Source organism: Pogona vitticeps, chromosome 3 (assembly GCF_051106095.1).
Source record: "Pogona vitticeps strain Pit_001003342236 chromosome 3, PviZW2.1, whole genome shotgun sequence".
In the NCBI taxonomy this organism is placed as follows: domain Eukaryota; kingdom Metazoa; phylum Chordata; class Lepidosauria; order Squamata; family Agamidae; genus Pogona; species Pogona vitticeps.
Genome location: NC_135785.1, coordinates 218,116,275 through 218,130,977, shown reverse-complemented (window position 1 = coordinate 218,130,977; position 14,703 = coordinate 218,116,275). Strand labels below are relative to the sequence as shown.

The 14,703-nt window shown below is 38.4% G+C and overlaps 1 protein-coding gene across 6 annotated transcripts in view; it reads right to left on the bottom strand.

Moving 5' to 3' along the window:
• The window catches only part of CADM2 (cell adhesion molecule 2), a 501,666-nt gene that overhangs the window by 55,178 nt on the left and 431,785 nt on the right, over positions 1 to 14,703 (bottom strand). The gene's annotated exons all lie outside the window — the stretch shown is intronic.

Genomic DNA, 14,703 nt, shown 5'->3' with positions numbered 1-14,703 from the left:
TCTGCAAACTGCTACTGGCACCCTGCTACAACTGTGAAACATGCTAGTTAGCTGAAGATTTGATTTCATAAAGCTACTTCTGGGAATAGACACTGCCAACTGTGTCTGATTAAATTGAGAACTTGAGGTATATGCTATATGAAATTCAGTGGCTGGACTCCTCTATACTTCTGTGACCCTGGGAAGCTGACCATACAAGGTGGGACCTTTTCTCTTCAGACCTTCCAGAGGGTAATTCTCTCCCCCTCTTCATGCATTCAGAGCTTTTCTTTTTGGAATGTCTGGACAGAGCTTGTGAGACATGGAAGCATCATGTACCCTGACTGCACCAATGGCCTGACAAACAAGTTTCTAAACATATAATCATTTCAATATTAGCTTATTTTAAAAGTCAATTATAAGGACCTACTACTGAAACACAAGGCAGGCAACATTATTGCATTCAGTCAGCTGTTTTGCAGGCATTCTAAATTTATTCAACAGGACTCATGTACTGTACGATGAAGTTAAGGATTTATTTTGCTGTCCTTCATTAACTTGTTTTAATCCCGCAAAATTAGATTCCTAATTTGAGATTTAATTCAGCCACTAATTAAATCAATGAGAGAGGTAACAAGTTGATTTCTCCACATGCTAATAATATGTTTACGAGCATAATCAATTTGATACTGTTAGCCTGTTTTCATGAGTGATGTTTACACGCCCCTCCCATTTTCTGAATTTTAATACCACAAATCAAACCTATATTGCAGAGAGTGTGAGTTTGATTTTAAAACAACAATGGCACTTCTAAGGTGCTTGGGTCATGCTCCAGATATGTATGCATATGAACACATGCACATACACACACAAATGTTACTTGAGGGTAAAAAAAGAAAGATTTTAAATTGTACAGTACTTATTTGAGAAATGAGTCAGTGAATCAATCTATTGAAACACAAACAGGATGAATCTTGATAAAACATACAATTGACTTTAGCTCATACATGGGATGAATGTTCTATACTAAGTCAGTGAATGTTCATATGGCCTTTTTTGTAATATTGCAACATCAATCATATTTTCACATTCATTGTATAATGATCAATGTTATGGATATTGCAAATTTTTGTACACTAAGGAACAGGATTTCATCGATTCTGAGTTGTCCTCTCCATACACAGATTGCCATATTCTCCAAAACCAAACAGTTTCATTTGAATATTACCACCACATATATCAATCTTCTAAAATCAACCTTTTCAAAGTTAGTTTTTAGATAGTAAACAGAATGCTGAGGGGTTTTTTTTACACCCTTTTGAATAAAATTTCAATATTCTAAGAATTTTATTTGCCATAGGCCCTTAGCCCTTGTGGATTTGTGATTCTCCCCCAACGTACCTTGCAGATGTTTTTCTTATGGGTTCAATCTGTTAAAGGTGCTGCTAGTACAGAGAAGCCTGGAATAAATTGTCTATAATATCCAGCTAACCCAAAAAACTCTGCACCTCTTTCTTGTCATGGGGCCTTGGCCGTGATGACAACTTATCTACAGTGGTGCCTCACTTAACTATTACCTCGTTAAATGACAAAAACGCTTGACAGTGAGGTTTTTGCAATCACTTTTGCGATTGCAAAACAATGTTCTAACAGGAAAAATTTGCTTAACGATGATTGGTTCCCTGCTTCAGGAACCAATTTTTCGCTAGATGGCAATTTTAAAACAGCTGATCGGCGGCTCTAAAATGGCTGCCCACTGTGCAAAATGGCTGCCTGCTGTGCTTTAGGACGGATTCCTCACTATGCAGGCAACAGAAAATGGCCACCCTATGGAGGATCTTCGCTTTACGATGAGGTATTTAGCCCATTGGAATGTATTGAACCGGTTTTCAATGCATTTCAATGGGCTTTTTCATTTTGCTTGACGAGGATTTCGCTCAACTGCGATTTGAATGCAGCAAATTATCCTCGTTAAGTGAGGCACCACTGTACTTTCCCGTCCTGGTGTATTACTTCTCCTTGATCTACCACAAATTCCAAATAACTGACCTTACGTTGGGCTGTTTTACATTTTTGGGGGGTTCACGGTCAACTTAGCCTTCCTCAGTTCTTGTAACACAGCTCTTAGGTGTGTCACGTGTTCTTCCCAAGTGGAACTAAATACAATCATATCGTCTATGTAGGCTGCTGCAAATTCTCTTACTGGAGTTAATATCTCATCCATAAATCTTTGATTTGGGTGAAACGGGGCAACTGCCCCATGCAACCCAAATGGCATGTGGGTGAAATGGAATAAGCCCCTAGGTCTGGTGAAGACAATTTTTTCTTAGTCTTTTTTAATGAAATCTGCCAGTATCCTTTTGTTAAATCAAGTGATGTGCAGAAACTGGCCCTGCCCATCCTTTCCACTGAATCTGTTACTTTGGGCATAGGGTAGGCATCGGATTTAGATATGGAATTGAGTTGTCTGAAGTCTACGCAGAATCGGGTACTCCCATCTAGTTTGGGCACCAATACTGGATGGCTACGCTAAAGGCTCAAAGAAGGTTCAATATCCCTAATTTTAACATTTCCTCTACTTCTTCAATCACACTCCTTAGATGATAGAGCCATGTTCGACTGCTTGATCACACTACCACTCCCAGGGGGGTGCATATTTGATGTTCTATTTTATGTGTATGCAGAGGGATGACAGAAAACACTTCGCTATACTCAATTTCCAAGGTTCTTATTTCCTCTCTTTGACTTTCCTTTAGTTGTTCTGCTATTTCCAATAATGATATTTCTCCTTGTTTCAGGTCCTTTGCCTCCAGCCCCAAGCATACATCTTCCTCCTCTCTAAATAAGGCCTTTCTTTTCTTGCCATTTCTTTAGGGTTATAGGAAAGGTTTGTATCTGTTTCTGCTTGTCATGCATCTTTATTTCATAGTCCACTGGACTAACTTGTCTAATCACTTAATAGGGCCCTTGCCATTGGGAAAACAACTTTGCTGCTTCTGAAGGAAGGAGTACTAGTGCCTTCTGTCCTGGCTCTAATGTTCTAGGTCTCACCTTTCCATCGTATCTCTCTTTCTGTTCCCACTGTCCTTGTCCCAATGCCTTTTTGGCCATCTTATGGGCGTGCTCCAAATGTTCTCTTATTTCCAACACTTGTTGCACCACTGTCTGCATTTCACTCTTTCCACTCTCCCATTGCTCTCTCAGTAGGTGTAACACACCTCTGGGGTTACGCCCATACAGTAGTTCAAATGGTGAAAGACCCCCCTTCTGCAAAAACTATTTTTCTCTCCCATCACCTGTAACCACTCCTGTAACTTGGGGTCATCTTGTTGCCACATAATTATTTTTTTCTTATCTATGCCTTGTATGTTCTCGTTTCCTGGTAGCCCTTCCACACTAATCGGTTCTCCCATTTCTGTTAAACGCTCGATTCCTTCCCAATCCTTTACCAACAACATTTTGTGGTCAAGTTTGGCATCACCCCATTTGTAATTTCCACCTTTCTCCCTGTATAGTCACTTCTGTTTCCACCAATGGACATGGTTTCACATCTCTGTGATTGCATCACACCATCATCTGTCCTCCACGTTCCATGTTGGGATAGGCTCAAATGAGTGTGCGGCTGCACCCCATGTCTACAAGGGCCTTTACCGTTCGCTCCCCTACTTGTGCCCTCACTACCTAACCCGGGTATTCTTTATCACGCACCATCATTGGTCCAGCTCTCTGCATCTCAGGGTCTGGGCCCACCATCAAAAAGGGTCACACAAACTTGGAACCCATCAGATTCATCGGTAGTGTCCCCATATTGCCCAAAGACATCAGGTTCCTGATCTTGGGTCGTACTGTAGCTGTTGCCTGGTAAGCCATCCTGTCTTTATTCTTTGTTTTCTCCTGCATCACAGTTCTCCACTGATTTCCTCTCTTATTGATTGATTGATTGATTGATTGATTGATTGATTGATTGATTGATTGATTGATTAATTGATTGATTGATTGATTGATTGATTGATTGATTTGATTTGATTTGATTTGTATCCCACCCATCTGGTCTGGTCGACCACTCTGGGCGGCTCTCTTCTGCTCAAGGATAGGCTTCCAATAGCGTGACTGCTTCCTCCATCGTGGTTGGTTGATTTCGTAGTACCCAGCTTTTGATATCTGATGGTACCATCGTTATCAATTGTTCCTTGATCACAAGCTTCACCACCTGGTCAGTACTGCCAGTTGTAGCCATGGTAATGCTCTGGCCTTCATCTGTTGTGACAACATACGAGGTGGACTACCAAATTTATATCATAGCCCTCAAAAGCGATGATGATATGCTGCTTCTGAGGGGTCTAAAGTGCCCAATATTGCTGTTTTCACCTTAGCATAGTCCTGTATTTCTGTTGGTTCCATCGTGTCCACTATTCCTTGTGCCAATCCAGTCAGGTATGGCATTAGAATACGTGTCCATTGGTCGAGGAACCACTTGGCTGCCATTGCTATTCTTTCAAAGGTGTATAAAAACACTTCTGGGTCATCTCCTGGTCCTACCTTCTGTAATTTTATATCCGCCAAGCCATGCATTCCTGATGGCTTTTCTGCTTGTAGGGTTGATTCAGATTTCTTTGTTTGCTTGTTGTGGAACTTTCATCATCTGCTCCCACACTGCTTTTCACTGATTGATGTGTCAAAATGCCGTCTTGTCACCCACTGCATCCATTTTCCTGTCATATCTGGAGGTAGGGAGAAGCCCCCATCTTGGTCACCAGTGTGATCGTGCCACTTGTCATCTATCTACCGTTTCTCTACTTTGTCCAAAGAAGAATTTGTCATGCCCAATTCTTCTAATAAAACCAGTTTATTGTTTAACATGGCTTCTTTGATTTTTTGATCTTTGTCATCATCCAACTTCAACAACAAATCATAAGTTTTTACATTATTAAAACTGGGTATCTCTTCATGGTAAGATAATGGGGAATAACTGTTAACTTCTTGGGTCCATTTGCGTCTGGCACCCATCATCTCTGGTATATTCTCAGCCCACTTCAATTTTGTAGATGGGACGTCATAGTTCCCTACAGTCCCCCAGTTATCCAGCCATGTATCTTTCTCTGTCAGAATATGAAGGTGCTGGACCCACGGGACTCCTCTGGAATCACTATATATTTTTGCCTTTCTCTCCTTTGTTCTTCTCTCTTCACCCACGCCCTATATTCCTTCCTTTGCTTTTGCTCTTCAGTCTTCCCCCAGTATGGTGGCTTTCTATACATTTGTCACCTGCATTCCCTTTCAGCAAACTCACGAGGTACCTTGGACTCTACCCACTCTCCTGTCCAAGGATCTTCCTGAATCAACGCTAGCAGCTCTTCCTTTTCCTCTCCTTTCTCCTCTCTTCCCCAACATGCTTCTGCCTCCTCCCCTCCTTCTCCCTCCTTCTTATCCTCTTCCTTTCCCACCCAATTTGTGCCCCCTTTAGCCTCTTCTTTTATTCCTAGTTTACTTAATTCCTTTTCTGTCACTCCTATCCCGTGTACTTCTTCCTTTACTTGAGAGGCGGATGGTACACTCTCCTGATCTTGGGCGAGATGGCTTGTCGCCTCACAGGACTGCAGCCCCATAATGTCCCATAATGCTCTTAATAAAGTAGAGATCTTCCCTGATGACAATGATATATATGGCAACATTGGGAAAGAACAGGATGAGAGCTTAAGAGAATTGTGAAATAGGTGCAGGATTTCACATACAAAGAGCAAATCATATTACCTATAATCTAATGAACTGTTAACAGAAAAATATGTCAATGCATGCTATCCTGACACATAACATAGAGAGGTCTAATGAATTACCAGAATATACAGTGAAATCTGGATACTTTTCTGTTCAGCCAAAAATTCAGCTCCAAGATAGCCGCCAAATAATCCATACTAAATCCATACACAATCACCTACAAGCATATAATGAAACACAGAAACAAAGGAAAGAAAAACAAAACCTGTATATGATAGGAACTTTAGAAAACTAAACCCAAGAACTAAAGAGTAGTGATGAGAAATTAGAATGCATTGGCACCCAGCCACAATTACCCATTTACCAGACCAGAATCAATCATATGATGTACATATAGAATCAGGTCAGGGCTTGGTCACACTGGCAATAAGAACCACTTTTGAACTGGGTTCTTTTCATGATGCAGACAAAAGGAATCTTTTTTTAAAAAAAATCAGAAGTGAGGCATTTTACTGGCCCAGCAGAGAGTTTTTAATTTTAATACAGATGTAAAATTGATTTTTTTTCTCATTGGTTTGTCATATGTGAATGCCTCTGCCAGTATAAGCTGCATTTGTTGCCTCACCCTTGCTGCCTTATTTATTTTTTTAAAAAATCCAAGGGGGATAATAGCAAATTGAAGAACCTTTCAGTATTGTAAATATCTCTGGTCAGTTTCACTTTGTGAAGGAAGAGTGCTTTCCCACTTTCTCTTTCTGCTGGCTCCTAAATTTCCACTGTCAATATCCCCCATTGCCAGAAAAAAAATCTCAAATTCATTATTATTATTATTATTATTATTATTATTATTATTATTATTATTATTATTATTATTATTATTATTATTATTATTATTATTATTATTATTATTATTATTATTATTATTATTAATTTGATTTATACCCCACCTATCTGGACCGATGGACCACTCTATGGCTTTAAGCTCCCCTCAGCCTCCCAATTTCAGGGGCCAATGCTCTTTTAAGGCAGGCATCGGAGGCAGAGCCGAAGGTAAGTGAGCCAGGCACCAACCAACTGACCCACACTCAAGACAACTTTGCTAGCCAGGGCAAAGTGGTACAGAAGCTGTGGGCAGCTGGGAAGTGTGTGGGGACATCAGCCACTGGTGAGGAAGGGGCCAGGAAGGGTCACAATCCAGGTGCAAGGCAGCAGGACAAAGAGGAGTAACGAGCAAGGTGGGGAATGTGAGGAAAAGGTTGTTCAGGTGCAAGGACGTAAACCAACATTCAAGTGTAGATTCCAAAACTAATTTTAATTACCAGAGATACATCAAATTAAGTCAGAGTGAAAGTGCATACAGATTTAAATACCACATGACTTTACATCAATATAAAAAAAGTTGGACATAGGATTGATACAGATTGGCATCATAACTGAGCCCTCAGTCAGTAAAGACACCAATGAGAAAAATTCACAGCTGATGCCATGGTCGTAACAGAAGAAGCAATTAATCTGAGTGGAAAATCAATTGATATGGTGTTTCCAGATAAACATCCTCATAATGAGCTGAGCGAAACCACACAAGAGCCATCAGTGCAGGAAGTTCCAGTGCTTTATCTTTTCCTGTTACCTGCAGTAGTGACATCACATAACCGAGTTTGGGAGGTATGTCAATTCAGTGAGCAAAAAAAGTATGCCAGCTCGTCAGGAAGCCAGAAAACTACTACATCGATGAGTCAATTCTTTGGGAGGAAGAGTGTAACGTATATGGTTTGACTGGCTATCACATTTAAAAAAGAAAAGGGGAAATTTCACTGAAGTCTGAGTGTCATATTCACTGACTGGTATGAATGAGACAGTAAGTTTCTTTGCACAAAATGTTTAATAGGATTGAACTGTGTAGAGTTTATAGTGTGCTCAGTAGCTGTTAACAACCAAGGAAAGTAATGATATCATGTGAAATAAGGCTTATGTTAGAAAGCAGCCTAAGGCTAAATCCTATCCATAATTTCCTGAGAATAATGTGGATCTTATTTTTCGATCAACATACAAAGGATTGCACTGTTTGTCAACATAACCCTCAACACATTTGCAAATTCTACAATATCTTTAATAATCTGCCCTTCTTTCTCTTACACATGTAATTTGCTTAGAAATGAAGAAAACTGAGTTTTCAAAGAGGTAGACAGGTTAGTGTGCAACTACACTGAAATTTACCCTGAGGTTTGTGTTAAGAGTTGATGCCATTAAAATTACATGACATGCAACTATTCATGAGTAAGCCTGATGTTTTCTGATGAACATTCATTGCTTTTTGTTCAGATGGTAGGGGTTGCTTTTTTTATGTTTTTGTAGCACTTCTAGTCAAATTTCTCCCTCCCCCCCCAATTCTGATCTATGCGATCACCTATATCAGTCCAAAGGAGCAGTGATGGATGTCTCCTAGGGTGGCATTCACAATGGGATTTTTTTTAATGGGAAGAGACATAGCATTATATTGATATAACAACTTGTGAAACTGCAGCAGTGGCATCTTTTGCATTCCTCACACATATCCTGATACTTGGATTGCAACAGCACCACTGTGCCAGCAGAAATGGTGGAGACAGCAAGGGCAGTGCAGTTAGTGCAAGCCCCATTGTTTGTACATCCACCTCTTTCTCACTCTCTTCTCTTCCCTGTGCACAGCAACTGAGTCATGCCTCATTCTAACCCAACGGACACACCTGCAGCACCTGCCTCCTTCTCTGCTGCCTGTTGGCCCACCTAAATGCAGTTCAGCAACAATTACACTTTTGTAATTGTTGTAACAATTATGTGTTCCCCCATCTAACTGAAACAGAGGCTGGATGGGGACGGTAAAGAGACAGGCCTGCAAAAAAGAGGAAGGGAGGAAGCAAACTTACCTTGACAGGAGTCTCCACTTGGGAAAAACTGGGAGGGTGCGGGGAGAGAAAAAAACTAGTAACAATAGACAGACTGGACCTCTTGTCTCCTCTTGTTTTGTTTTTTTAAATCCTGCTTTAAAATTTAGCACTAAGTGAGATACGCATCACATTAGAAAGAGGCAGGTATTAATGACAGAAGATGGGAAACTAGTGATTCCAGTGAGAGTTGCAGTGCTTTCAGGAAAACAGTGGACTCTTGCCTCTAAAAATACCTGAGATAATTAAAACCTCGATACAAATGACAACAGCAATTCGACTGTCATAGGAAACTTCGAATCAACTTGAATCAAGCCAGGACAGCCTCCCTGTCTAGCCATGTACTCTGTTTCAGGATGTATAACAAAAATAAAAACAAAAGAGTTGTAGCATCTTTAAAAATAACAGATTTACTCACAGTGTAAGCGTGTATGGATTGTAATCCACAAAAAGCTTGTAATGTATGAACACTTAATGCTGAAATAAATTTGTTAGTATAAAAGATGATACACTTTATTGCTTTTAATTTTTAAATTGAAGTCACTAAGTCCTGAGTTAGAAACTGTGTAAAATCCTTCCTGCCTTTGCTTCTATCTTTTCTCATGAGCTTGAAATGATAAGGCTCAATGAGAGTTACATTACTGTAGAATATACAATATTCTGGCTTTCCCAATTGTTTTCAATGGATAGCAATAGGCCAAAGATATGGTTTCAAAAATGGGCAGGAAGTTTGTTCTATGAACTGAGCACAAAAGGAATACATATTTGATCATTTTAAATTGCCACAGTTCTAAATGTCAGTCATAACTGTGAGATCACCCATTGGCTAAAAATATTGAAAGGTAGGCGGAGCCCATATTCTCACAAAATGATTGAATGAAGCACAGTAGTTCTACACATTGTGTTCCTTGGTTCTATTAATCCTATACACTTGCATTTTAAAATGAAAGTTGAGATTTTGGTTGGATAATGATACAAATGGGTGCAGGTGGCATGATGAAAACCTAGCCACATAGGAGATATTGGATCCCCAAATATACTTCCAAGAAGAGAAGCAGGACTTCGCGATGGAAGATTTAGCTCTGCTGATACTTGTAATGATTTAAGTCACCATAAGGAGAATATCAAACCAAAGTACTCCAGACTTGGATACTGTGAAAGAGATTTCCCCATAATTTTATTTTTAGACTGCCCCAATTAAAGCATCACGTTGTTTGTATAATTAATATGAATAAACACTATGCTTACTCTTAATCTCTAATTATGATAAACTACACATTTTCATTTAAGTCAAGCCTCTGCTTGCACTAAAGCTGTCTAAATCTCTCCTGAGTTTTGAAGATAACTTTGGAAATTGAGGGAATTAGCAGATAGGGCTCCACAGAGAGAAGTGTTCACAGGGAAAGGAAGAAAAGACAGATAGGTGAATCCGAAGTACTTGATAATGAAAGCTGGAAGGAAGAAAAACTGTTGCGATTGAAAATAAGAAAGATCGTTATGTGGAAAATGTATGCAAGTATTAAAACACAAACTAAAGAAACAAAACAAAACAAATGTAGGACAGATCCTATTCTAACTTCCTCACTTTCTGAGAAGAAGAAGAGGAACTTCCTCCCCAGTGAATAAATTTTCTTTACATTTGGAGATATTGATGAAGCCAGAAAAATCAAAGACACATCATTCATTTAAGAACAAAAGTCCTCTTTTACCTCAACGAGTCTTCCATGCAACATAGTGACACCCATAATATACTCAGTTGAATTTTCTTCTAACCATTTAAAAACTCTCAGAGAGTACTTTAAAGACAATGGGGCAGTATACTTATAAGCAGCAGCAAACTTTATTACATTTGGATAGACAGCCAATGGATGAAGCTGATAAGATGCAAAGGGTGTCCCAGAGATTTATTAAACTGTATCATTATCATCATCATGCACCCTCAAGTAAATTATGACTTATGGTGATCCTTCTCAGGTTTTTCCAGGTAGAGAGTATTCAGAAGGGACTGTACAACTTACCCAAGGCCACACAGACTGACTCTTGACCCAGGAGGCACAGTGGGGAATCAAACCCCCAACCTCTGGCTCTGCAGCCAGATCCAGTCAGCAATAAGTCATGTGGTACTGAATATAGATTCCCTTCACTACTGCAGGCAACAGTGTTCTCAGGACCAACTACTAGAAAATAACTGTTGGAGGATGCTGTTGCATTCCTTGTCTGCTTGTGGGTTTCTTGCACTTACCTTGCTGGCCCTGTGGCAACAAAACTATAGACTAGATAGGTGTCTGGTTTGATTGCTCATTTTTCTTATCTTCTTATCTTTGGGACTGTTCTAACATATATATGTACGTTCAAATGTAAGGTGTTCAGATATTAAAATCAAGACAGCAGAATGTTGCCTTTCATATGAAATACATTTTAATTTTTAAAAAGTTTTAAAATGTCAACAGTATAAAGCTGATATATTTCTCAGCTTTTGTTTTACAACCTTTCCTGATAAATGCATCTCTGAAACTGAAAAACTCCCAAGTTCAATTAGTATGAACAGTCAAACATGGAAAGCTTTAGGACCAAGGAGAAACTATTGAAAAGAAAAGGGAAGGAAAGAACAAAATTTCCAAAGCACAACACATAATCCGAATAAACTCGGCTTTCCAATGTAATGTTATGTGTCCAACAACAAAATGATAATGTAGGATATGTAGTCCCAACTCTGCCTAACCCCAATAAATGTTCTTGGCATAATTTGAAAAGAAATTACCTTCATTCTGTTGTGCTTGGTCCTCTTAAATTGAGCTCACAAGGGGGGAAAAGACTATCATAAATTCCCTTACCCAACCATGCTGATTATTAAGACTGCACTGGAGGAATATATTAAATGGTAGAGATAATTTTTTGTGCAAAATGAAGATAAGGAAATATATGCCCTCTATTAAATGGCCTAACCCTTGCTTCAATTCTGAAACTGCAAAATAAGAAAGGGGGAAGGGGATTCCTCTCCAACTTGGTGCACTTCATAAAGCTATACATCTAATCTCATCACTCAAAAGTAAGAACAGGAAATTGTCTGAGATTATCATTCTAATCAGCTATACTGAAGGATCATTTGATCTCAAAGAGTGCTAAACACTGGCTTTTAAAAACCAGAATATTCAGCACAGAATATTTCAGAAGACCTACAGTGTTACTGAACTTAAATATATATTTCTGCAATTACTCTCTGTGGTTTAATATCTATATTTGCAGAAATTTAATTAAGGATAAGCTCCACTATCCATTATGGAAAAACGTCAGCAAGGTCAGCTTTCAACTAGATAATAAGAAAGATGTGCCAGCACAGAGTACAAAATAATCAAACATAACCATCACAAAATAATCTTGATAATGAAGCATATCTCTAATTCCTATTGAGCTTGATAATCAAATCTATTGGGTGCAAGGAACTGACAAGTTAAAAAAAAAGGGAGACAGAAGCTCATGAGACATTCATCTATCCAAAACACCTACTGTACAATGGTACAGAAAAGTAGGTCTCAAAATGCTTAGCAAAATGTACACTTCTTCATAAAAAAACCTTTAACTTTTTTCCTTCATCAGTTTATTCATAGTGCTCTGCCCTTAAAATCATTTTGAGAGCAAAAAAGAAAAAAAATGAGTGAAAGAATGAAATTTAAAAAAAGAAAAATTGTAATGTGAATTTAGATCATTTGCAGAAAAGGGCTGTATGCTACCAAAGTGTGTTCATGTGTGTAGCACATCCTTGGATGAGTTTTAATTATTGCACTTAGTTTTTTATTTTGAGAACCATTTTCAGTTATTCCTTTCTGGGACAGAAAAGTAGGACATAGATTTCTTAAATAAATATATAATATATGCTGTGCAGGTTTAATCATTAATAGAGTATTCTCCCCAAGAGCAGTGGTTTAATTTTCTATCAAAGGAATATACTGCAACTATTCCCTTGTATTGGAAGGAAATACAGGTATAACCCTGGAAGGCTAAACTTGCTTTTCACTGCTTGTGACACCAGATAACATGTTTCATATGTGAACTCCTACCAACATCTTTATAATCCTTTCCTGAGTTCTGTTGTTTGAATCAGTTGGAGCATGGTGAAGTTGGGAATTAGCACATACGTGGCTTTAAAGTAATTGTTACTTTGATGGTTTTGTCTTAAACTGTGTGATATGTTGGGAGGGATCTTTTTAGAGCACTTTCTGTATTATTTGTTAAGCAAAACATAGCATATAACTAAATAAACTTTCCAAAAGGAATAAATTAATATATCTCACATATATCATGAGCGTATTACACCAGACATTCCATAATATTGTTTCCAAATTGTGTGCGGATAATGAAAGTGTGTGTGAATATGTTATGATATAATAATATTTGCTATGAACCTATCATTACCTAAATTCCTAATCCTGGGTAAATTTATGATAAATTTCATGGCACTTATCCAGTAGCATGAACAGCATGGTTTTTACAATTCAACAACAGAGACAAAAAAGACTATTAAAAATTGTGTAGAGAGTCACTTCAAGTAAAGGTGAACAAAATGTGTAACGGTAACTAGCTACCTTGTGAAACATGCCACTGGCAATCTTGAAAATTCTCCATATAATAATCTCAACCACCAAACACAAATTCTCCATATGAAGTACTTACAAACGTAAATTAACACATTGCTTCCTAAGTATGTGGTTTTTGCATCCAACTACCCCCTTCCCCACCTTTAAATGCAGTAACTCAGGGGGAAAAAAAGACATGGAGGGTTCTAGATTAAGAAGGTTTAGGGATACACTGCAATGAAACAAACAGCCTATTCTTTCCTAATTGTATTGTGAGTTCTGTTTCCCATGTCTTCTTATGTTTCCCTCAATTAGCTACAACATTTATGATAAACAACTGTTTGGAAGATCTTTGGAAGATCCTTATAATTCCTGATGTCTTGAGGAAGCCCATAACATTCTCAAAGATCCATCATACCTGGGCCATTCCCTCTTTCCATTGTTACCATCTGGTAGGCAGTATAGGATAAATAAAACAAAGACAAATAGGTTCAAAAAGTTTCTATCCCAGAGCAGCAGCTATATTGAATTCTACTGTATAGTGCAATATTAATGTGTTGTGTGATGGGAAATTGAATGTGAAGGATGTGGATGAGAGGGATGTGTTTTATGTGTAATGTGCTATGTTTTCATGTTACGGATGCTATGTTCTTGTGTGTTTTATCATTATGTGTATTGGAGATGGCATTTAATTTCGTTGTATGGAAGTACAATGACAATAAAGTAAATTCTATTCTATTCTATTCTATTCTATTCTATTCTATTCTATTCTATTCTATTCTATTCTATTCTATTCTATTCTAAATATTCATAAATATTTAGAACAAATTGCTTGATTTCCCTAAACTTTTCCTAAATCTAAAAAATTAGTTATTTGGATTACGTCTCATGCGGAAAAGTTTATGAGATCGTATATACAGCCAATGAAAAATCACCAGAAATCTGAATCACCACCATATACTTGGAAGCCTTCGTGCCATGGCAAGGAACAGCATTCTCCTTTGCAGATGTGAGCAGAATGATCTTTTCAAACAGAAAAAGCCATTTAAGGCCTGCATTTGTAGAATCGTAAATTCTAGATTCTTTAGGCAGAGAAAAGTAGGTCTCAAAATGCTCAGCACTTTTTCATAGCATTGTAGAGTTACAGGCTAAGTGGAAACATAATAGGAGGTAGGGAAGAAACAGGGAAGTCCAAAGGTTTGGCCAGATGTTGCAGCCGTTATATCTAGCAATGGGGATGGGGATGGATAAGTAATGATGAGTCTCCAACACAGGTACAATTTAGCGATCGGTATCTTGCCTTACGTGAAATACAGGAATTCCTGGTGTATGTTGTATCAGGAAATGGAAGCAACCTGGTATCTGCAAACCTAGTGCTGATATAATCAGTCTGCAATCTCCATCTTGGAACTGAGATGAACACCAGGATTCAAAGCTACAAGATTTAGCCAAGTTCCAGGACTTCACTGCTTTTTCATCTCCTTTAATTTTTCCCACCTAACTGATGAAGA